The 9,633-nt window shown below is 45.8% G+C and overlaps 1 non-coding gene across 1 annotated transcript; it reads right to left on the minus strand.

Moving 5' to 3' along the window:
- Positions 1–4,546: 4,546 nt before the first annotated feature.
- On the minus strand, positions 4,547–4,678 carry LOC114683291. Its single transcript, XR_003733143.1, has one exon. It is a non-coding gene; the product is annotated as a small nucleolar RNA SNORA70 (small nucleolar RNA).
- Between the last annotated feature and the right edge of the window lie 4,955 nt (positions 4,679–9,633).

The following is a 9,633-nucleotide window of genomic DNA, read 5'->3' on the forward strand; positions in this document are numbered from 1 at the left end:
TTTTAGTTCATTTACTATGAAAATTAAATATTCATTTAAACATTAACTGGACAATCAAGAGAAGAGAACATCCTCTATACAATGAATGACTAATACCTGAAATTTAGAGAGCATTGACTTTACACCTTCACTATAATTGTTTTTTACTATAAGTTGGGCTTGTTTAAGAATTTTTCTTTCTCCCATGAAGGGACCATTGATAATGAGTTATTCCCACTATTATGGAAAAATTTAAAAAAAAACACATTTCTCATGGAGGGATCTTAAATATTAAGTCATTGCCATTCTGAGAGGGGAAAAGACATTTACACCAAAGCTAAGCAAACAGACTACAAAGTTCTAACCCCTGGGCTGGTGGTGCATGTTCGGACTGCAGCAGTGAGGCCCTGACCTAGGAAAAACAGTTATTAAGTAAGGATTACGGTTAGAGTATCCAGTCCATTTGTATTTAGCAAAATTAGAGAAAATACTCAATTATCTATCTTATCTTGGTGAGTCTAAAGTTTTATATCTACTTTACCTTTTTATCATAATTAAGAAAAATTATAACTATTTAATCTTCAACTCCATCAAAGACCCCAGAAGGATGAAATGTTACCTAGTGAGAGGAACATCAGGCTGCCTGGACAGTCACCCAAAGTTCCTCTGTAATGTTGGGGCATCCAACTCTGGTCTATAGGCCTAGCATATCTGACAGATTTTTCTGTGAAGCAGGGGATTCTGAAGGACTGTCCTATCTTGTCCTGGCAAAGTTCGGCAGTCTCCTTTCTTGCACTCTGCTGGTCTAGTTTGAACAATAACAGTCAGTAATTAAGGCAAGGGCAGTTTCTTTGTCCACATGGCTAGCTTTTGCCATAAAGAAAACAAACTCCATATGGAGTTTCTTTGATTCCCAACATCCCTGAAGTAATTGGTGCTGCCAGGAGCAGATATAGCTCACTGTCATGAAAAGCCCTAGGTTATTAAACATATTAAATGCCATATTCTGTAGGTCTTTTAAGTGTTTGAAGACCATCTACCTATCTAAATATATCTGTGTATGACCTTGAAAACATACCTAACATGACTATAAGTTTGACTATTATAGATGACTATTAATCTGTATTTTTTAATTATACATTACTTTTTTTTTTTGAGGCAGAGTTTCTCTGAGTAGTTGTGGTAACTGTCCTGGATCTTGCTTTGTAGACCAGGCTGGTCTTGAACTCACAGAGATCCACCTGGCTCTGCCTCCTGAGTGCTGGGATTAAAGGCATGTGCCACTGCTACCCAGATATACATTTTTAAATGAGCTGCATAAACATAATACCTTAAACAAGAATAGAAATATGCAAACATTATAACAAATTAACTTTAAATTTGCAAATGTAAAATATTTAAAGCTAATAGGTGCTCTTTGGATTAAAGTAGGTTCAATAATATACCCTTTATCCTATCATGTCTATATCCCATTTTCTTTTCAGAAAGAGATCCTTGAGTCTAATCTCCTTTGTTTAGCTTTTTTCCTGACCATTACCAATAACAATTTGTAACCACCCTCCATTAAATGAAAATAAATATTCATAATCTATTTTTTTGGAATGTGGGCATAGTTTTCTAGACTACTTCCTGTTGACTGGGGACACTGGTAATCTTTGGGTGACCCTGAGAAAATTTGGGATAATTGTTAAGTCTTGGCTATAGTATTCTGTGAGGCTGGATCATCTCAGTCAGCAGCTTGATAGATGTTCTGGATGCTAGCTCACCTGGATCATCCATTTTCATTGGTGTCTGGTTCCCTTGCTCTGAAAATATATTAACTTTTAAAGGTAACATACATATCCACCTTAATACAAATATAGACTCTGCATTGTACATAAATCAGCCGAAGATGTTTTTTTTTTTAAGTGTTCGAGCAGGTAAAAACATCAGATGTCTTGTAGTTATTTTAGTTTTATTTCTTTATGTCTGTAGTCAGGATTTTGAGGGAGTCTTCCTTGATCAAACCTGATTTTCTTTAATGCAGAATGAATCCATAGCCTCTCATTTCCTATGAAAATAAAAGAATAACCTCTCTCCCACAGTAACATATCTTTTGACTTAGATTTTTGAAGTCAAGATATTTTTTAAGTGTATAGATTGGTTGAATCTAGCAGTTTTTATAATCCAGGGTCTCTTAGCAGGCAAAACATTCAACAACAATACAATAACATACAGGATCCAGACGCTCTGTGTATTTTCTGTCTTTACATGAATTATATTTTTTATTACTCTATTCCTCTTTTAAAGACTTTTTCTACCCCTTTTCTTTCTCTCCCACGCTTACATATATTTTTAAACATGCCATAATCTGCCTAGAGGTTTTTTTCATCTGAGTCTGTCTTTACTGTGTATCTGTCACCTTTTCTGTCTGAATTAGCAAATTCCAAAACTGCCATGCGGTGTGCGGGTGGAGCTTGCACTGGTGTCTTAAGCCTGCAGGCAGCAGCTGGGAGAAGAATCTCTGTACTTCAGCCTGTGTGAGAGACTGCAGGAACCTGCCATGCAGCTTTTGGGAGAAAAATATCTGCTTTGCAACTGGCATGAGACTAGGAAGCTGAATTTGTCTCTGTTTCTGTGCATTTAGAATCTTTTTTTTTTTTTTAAAACTTTCTGAGGTTTTATGTGGAAATTCTTGCCAAACATTTGGGCACCTTATGTAGGCGGATGTTTCTTTCCCAATCCTGGCCACCAGTCCCAATTAACTGACATAGAAGTTTAATATTACTTATAAATGCTCAGCCAATAGCTCAGACTTGTTACTCCCTAATTCTTACATTTAAATTAACCCATATTTCCTATCTATGCTTTGCCACATGGCTTGGTATCTTTTCTTAGTATGGCATGTCCATTTTGTTCTCTCTGCATCTGCCAGTGACTCTCCTAACTCTGCCCTCCTTCTTCCTATTATTCTGTTTGGATTTCCTGCCAAACTTCCTGCCTGGCTACTGGCCTGTCAGCTTTTTATTAACCATGGGCTTCTTAGGGTTGGGACTGAAGATGGAGTATCCAAGCATGCAATGGGCTCACAGACTAAGAAGTCAGTCCTGTCCTCTGCCCCTTTCATTTGACCTCAGCTGTTCACAGGGTTAGCCCAGACAGACAAGGGAGCCACCTTGGCCTCTCTGAGGGAGGAGCAGTTGAGAGGTGCAGCTTCTTCAGGCTACCATGATGCCTTCCTTTGCCTCTCTCCCTCGCCATGCTCTTCTCTGTTCCCTTTTCTTAAAACCTACTCTTCATGTCTCTGGCTCTGAGCAAGGACCAAGTAGACAAAGACCCCTGAACTCAGTAGAGAGAACTTAGGCCTGCCCAGGACCCTCACAGGGAAGACCCAAAGCCACAAAATCCTGGGGCTGACAAAAGTGACAAGGGTGACACCAGGAGACTCTACTAGGGACATCTTCATCAGCTGGAGACTCCACGAAGATCATACATGTCAGAACCCGTTGGTTACTTGAGGGGTAGGTACCTGGCCCTCCCCCCAGTGGGCCCTGCCTTCCTTGTTGAGCCTGGTAATAATGACTTCCTGGCATCTAGCCCATGCCTCTTGGCACATGCCACTGCCACCGTGAGGCGCTCAACCCACACAGCATCCTATCTTCCAGAGGGACCACGCTGAGCAACTCCAGGTGGGTCCAGGCTTCCTCCTCCCATACTGGCCTTGTGCTCCCGTCACAGTTCAGCTCATCTTGGGCTTCCAGGAGTCTGGAAGGGAAGCTGAGGTCTTTAGAGTTGTGTCAGCTCATGGGCTCCTGCTGCTTGCTTAGATCTCTCCCAAGGCTGGCTGCTCAGCTGTTTACACCACCCACAATGATGTCCCCTCCCCTCCCTTCCATCCTCCACTCCCTTCCATCTTCTGCCAACATCTCAAGTTCCTTTCTACTATTTCCATCCAAGAGCTGCAGGTGCCCTGTAGACATACAGATCTCCCAGGAACGTTGTCACCTGGGAGAGCTCGTCAATGTCACGGCCCTCGCTGATGAGAGGTGAGCTGCATTCAGGCTCTGCTGTGGTACCTGACACCACAGAGCACAGAAGACTGCAAGGGTTGGATGGAAGTCCTTCAGGGCAGCAAACAACTTCCAGACTCCCAGGCAAGGCAGAGGCTTGTTCGAAATTTAAGGTTGTTTGTTCCCCCTCCCCCAAATTGAACATGATTTGGTGGGGTGTAAACTTAGCATATGGAAGCCTTCAGGAGTGCAGGGACTGGTTGGGGATATATTTGACCCCACAACTATCAGAGACGAGCCCATTTTCAGATACCATGTTTTCATACTCATCCACATTAAACTTGATGAAGCCCCACTTCTTAGAGATGTGAACCTTGGCAGCCAGGGAACTTGAACTTGGCTCTATGCATCGTCTTTATCACATGTTCCTTATTCTACAGCTTGGTGCAAATGGACAAGATAAGCTGGCTAATGTGAAGCCTAGCCACTCTGCCCTGGGCTTCCCAAAGGCACCTACATAAATGTCTGGAGCCTAGGTTGGCTACACCATTGAGATCCGACATCAATATCCACCAGAAAACGGTTTCCAAGGTCCCTTGGGAAACCCAAATAAACAATGGGCTGCATGTGCTCCCACGAAGGCTGCTATTTTCCCGTTGCACATCAGGCCCCTAACAGGAAAGAAACCTGGTCAGGTTAGTTGGTTGCAGGTTAATTGCCATTCCCACCAAAAGCAGAGTAGCAGGAGAGAAGCCACAGCATGAGCCAGTCTCCACGTGAGGAAAAGCTGGATGCTGAGAGCACCATGACCCCATCCTTGATGCATCTCCCATTTCCATGCCTATGCCCCAGGCAGAAACCTTGCATTCCATCGGAAGTCTGGAGCAGAACTCTCCCCACAAGCTTTCAGAATTTTAAAATCCAGACCTGGGTGGGTAGAGCCTGGGGAGGAGGGGGCTAACTGACTTCCGATGGAAAGCAAGGTTTCTGCCTGGGGCATAGGCCTGGAAGTGGCATCTGTCCTATCACAACTCATGGGGGCTGTTGGTGGGAATGGATTTTTTAAAGGATGTTTAGCTAAGAACTTGCTCTTAGGAAGATGAGCTGGCCCATGTCCTGGGCTGCTAGGCCCCACATGGGGCAGCACCTGAAAAGTGTTTGCACCCCAATAGGTCTCTCTGCCAATGCAGCAATCCAAATCAGACAAAATCAGACCAAATTAGAAAAAGGCCCGGTTTAATGGGTAAAGCGTCCCCAGGTAATTCTCCAGCTCCACAGAGAGGAGACAGGAAAACCACGTATCTGTTTTCTCAGGTGCAGTTTAAATACCCTATGGGAGTGGTCATGAGCCTCTCTGGGGAGGAGCTGTGTTTGGCAGGCTTTGAGGGGGCGGGTTTGGGGAAAGAGATGGGGGAGGGCGTTGAGGTGGACCTTCCACCAGAACATTCCAGACTCTTGGGTATATGGGTGCCAGGGGATGAGGTGGACCTTCCACCAGAACAGCACCTTGTTGTGTTTTGACCCCAAATGGCAGCCTTCACACTGAGTAGCTTCCACCCTGGTGTAAGCAGTGAAACAACTATTCTCATTAAACTGATGCCAGATTCTGACTACCTCTGCTGCCTGTACCCCAAAACACCGGCTCAATGAGATATCCTCACTGGTCACATCACTTCTGACTGTAGAGTACCCTTCCCTAGTGTTGTACCCGGAGTCCCCCAAAGACCACCAAGAGACCAAATCCGATGCAAAAGCAAAGAGTCTTTTTATTGTTTTCAAGTTAACCCGAGTCTCTCCGTCCATCTGATGCAGCAGCAGAGCAGGAGAGACCCTGAGCAGCAATGAAGCAGGGTTTCTATAATGGTTAGGGTAGGGGGTCTGGGGAATTCCAACTCTATGTAGTAACAAGCTCAGGATTGGTGCTTCCTTCAGGTTAGAGACGCTTGGCTTGAACTGACTGGAGAGTTGCAGCTGCAAGGCAATGGCCACCTCCTCTAGCAGTTTATGTCATCACATCCATATCATCAGCAAACCATTTTCTCTGACAATTAGACATCCCATTTCTTATCTGCAGGAAACTTGCTCCCTCTGACAGCTATGGCATACAATCTATCATGTCCTTTAGGTTATGGCAGGAAATGTCTGGAACTCACTTTTTATGTGATCTCAATTGTCTGGGTCTAGGGGCAGCACATCCTCTGGTGGGTCTCCCGGGCCTGTGGCCCCCAGTCTGACCCTTCTCTAAGATGGCTGCAACCCTGTCATCCTCCCACCTAGAGCAGAGGAAAACATTGGGCCAAGGCTAAGCTTAGTTTTATTATTTCACACGCAGGTTGTAGACCATCTCTGTTCAAGGGAAAGAACGTGCACCACCCAGATCTCCTGTCTGCAAACACCCCTGAACATTTTGGCGTTTTATGCAAAACCAGGAGATGGGTGCTTGTGCAAGGCAACTGTAGGATGGGCGGAGCGCCATGGGCGTAGTGTGCATCTGCAGTCATGTTTCATCTATCTCTTCATCGCCTCCTCTCGACCTGTCAGTCCTGCTGTTCACACCTCCACTGCTGGAGTGGATCCAGGGCCCAGCCCTCCATTACGGTCCTGCTTACTCCCTCCCATGTCCCCTCTTACTTATCCTTCCTTCTTCCAGACTGAAACTGCTTAAGCAATGTCTTGTTATGAGCCTTCCATGGTGTCCCCTTGTCCTGCCTGTCCTTGGGGGTCACAGGCTACCTGTGTATCAAAGAGCGGAGATGGCCGTGGGGCAAGAGAGGACCTTGCTGGACAAAGTAAGAAGACAAGGTGGGGCTGCTTTCTCAAGAGGGGTCACTTCTGTTCACAGGAATGCTGCAGAGGAAGAGTGGGGTCCCAGCAGGGAGCAGCTGGGACCACGGGGCAGCAGCCCCTCCCGCCCCAACACAGGGTCTTGCATGACCCACACTCTGCTCCCATTTGCTCTGGGCCAGTGGGCAAGCTACTTACCTCTCGGAGAAATGGGAGTTGTTATTATAGTTGTGCTCACAACCAGGTGCAAGAGACCGAAGCTTTTCAGGCAGAAGTCAGGGGAGCAGGCACGGGGCTGGGTGACCTAAAGGAGTGGGGGAGGGGGGAGAAGCACCACCACCACCACCGCAACACGCTGCTCCCGCTATGACTAGTAGGGGGCAGGCAGACGGCCAATTTTAATGAGAAAAGTGAGCATAAAGGGACGTGGGTCTGTTTTCGGACACATAGTTGATGATTTCTGAAGAAATGAGGTACGCACCAGCTCCAGTGGGAAACCGGCAACTGAGCCATGTCCACTGACTTACGGAAACATCCTCTCGCCAGGTTGCCTTGTTCATAAATTATGTACATGCCATTTGGCTATTTTTTAAATATATATAAGATATAGGGTCTTGTTGTGGGTGTTTGGTTTGGTTTTACAAATTACACACCACTCTACATTTCTGCTCTGTAGCCATGAGGCTGGGGAGGTCTGTCCCTGGGCCATGGCTTCTGGCCTCTGCGTCTGGAAGCCATAACCCTGAGTTTTAACTGTCCTGACCAGAGATCTGCAGAGTCTGGTGAAGCTCCTCTTCAAAAGCAGCGCCAGGGGGACCTGGACTCCAGTCCAGCTCCAGTCTGAGGCACAGTCAACTCCAGAGCTTCCTCATTTCCTGTCTGCTGAGAACATCATGACTGCCCTGAATTCCGGCTCTGCTTTTTTCCCCTTATCTGTGTGCAGGAGCACTGGCCTGCAGTGAATTCCTGTGGTGTGAGGGTGGCTGGCTGCTCAGGCCAGGAACGGAGCTCTGGTTCACCTGTACGAACTGGAGCTTTGAGAAGACCCACAGAGCCGAGGGTAGCTCATAAGTAGAATGTGGGTTTAGCACACTCAAGGCAACACCCAGCACCAAAAAGGATCATGGGCAACACCCCCTCCCTCCACTTGTAAAAATGTTTATTGGAGAATAACAGCATAGGACAGAAAGATTATAAATCACCTTTAATCTCATCACCCAGAAAAAAGACCTTTTATAATATTTTTTCAGAATTAATTCTATTCAAGGATATACATACACACACGTTGAGGTGGGGGTGACAGATGTATATTGTATTAGAATTTTCTTTCTTTTTCTTTCTTTCTTTTTCTTTCTTTCTTTCTTTCTCTCTTTCTTTCTTTCTTTCTTTCTTTCTTTCTTCTTTCTTTCTTTCTTTCTTTCTTTCTTTCTCTTTTTTTCTAGGCAGGGTTTCTCTAGGAGAGGTTTGGTGCCTCTCCTGGATCTCGCTCTGTAGACCATGCTGGCCTCAAACTCACAGGCTGGCTCTGCCTCTCGGGTGCTGGGATTAAAGGTGTACGCCACCGCCACCCGACCTATAATTTTCTTTTTAAAAGGTTCATGTTCTGGTGGAAGTTCCGCCTCTATCCCCCTCCCCCATCTCTCTTCCCCCAAACCCTGCCTCATCGCAGAAAGCTTGCCAAACACGGCCCCTCCCCCAGAGGTGCTCAAGACCACTCCCACAGGGTATTTAAACTGCCCTCCAGAAAACAGAGGTGTGGTTTTTCGGTCTCTCTTCCCAAGCTCCTGGGGGGGGGGGCGCGCGCAGCTCGGGGTGTGTGTGTGTGTGTGTGTGTGTGTGTGTGTGTGTCTGTTTTCTCCAAGACAAGGTTTCTCTGTGTAGCCCTGGTAGTCCTGGAATTTTCTCTGTAGACCAGGCTGGTCTCAAACTCAGATATCATGATTGCTGGCATTAAAGGGGTGTGCCACAATACCCAGCTTTATCCTGTGTTTTAAAGGCCCAGGACACCAGGCCATGTTTGGCTTCCAGCTTTCAGGAAGATCTGGCTTGTGTATTTGTCTGGTGGGCATGTGTATGTGGGGCACTTCCCCATCTAGCCCTTCCCAACCCTCAGTAGACATGGATACCATGGCTTATACCGAATGTCTATGTGATAAAGCAATGGCCCAGCCTGATGTACAGAGATAGTCTAGTGGTAGGCGTGCAAGTGGAGCAGGTCAAAGGTCATCCTGCGCCCATTTCTACAATCTCACTGCATCTAAGGCTACTCATGACAAACAGTAAAATAGCAAACTAGAGCACTCCTTAAAGCTCTGGGGGCCTCAACTGTCACAGATGGTATCACATGAACACTGTGTGGTTCTGAAAACACAGTGGATGTTGGGTTTGGCAAGGTTCCAACAGGTGCACTCTGCACCTGACCTATTATTAGTAGTAGTATGGACTATCTGTGCATTGAACCTGCAGGGCTGGAGAGCTGGCTCAGCGGCTAAGGTTGAGATGGCTGCTCTTCCAGAGGGCCCAGATTTGAGTCCCAGCACCCACATGGCAGGCTGCAACTGCCTGTAACTCTAGTTCCAGGGGACCCTCCATCCTCCTATGGCACCCAAGAGTCCTGCATAAGTGTGGTACACAGACACACTCACAGGCAAAATACCCACACACACACAATTATTTTAAGAATTAAAAACTTGCAGTTACTCTCTCCTACGTCCTCTCTAGTTCCACTAATAATTAATAAAGAAGGCACATTCCTATCCATCAGGCCTCCCCTTTCTGTCATAGTATCGTTTGTTTTTTTTTTAAATTTATTTTGTTTTTACTTATTTATTTTGTTTTTGTTGAGACAAGGTTTCTCTGTGTAGCCTTGACTATCCTGGAA

Source organism: Peromyscus leucopus, chromosome 8b, assembly GCF_004664715.2.
Source record: "Peromyscus leucopus breed LL Stock chromosome 8b, UCI_PerLeu_2.1, whole genome shotgun sequence".
In the NCBI taxonomy this organism is placed as follows: domain Eukaryota; kingdom Metazoa; phylum Chordata; class Mammalia; order Rodentia; family Cricetidae; genus Peromyscus; species Peromyscus leucopus.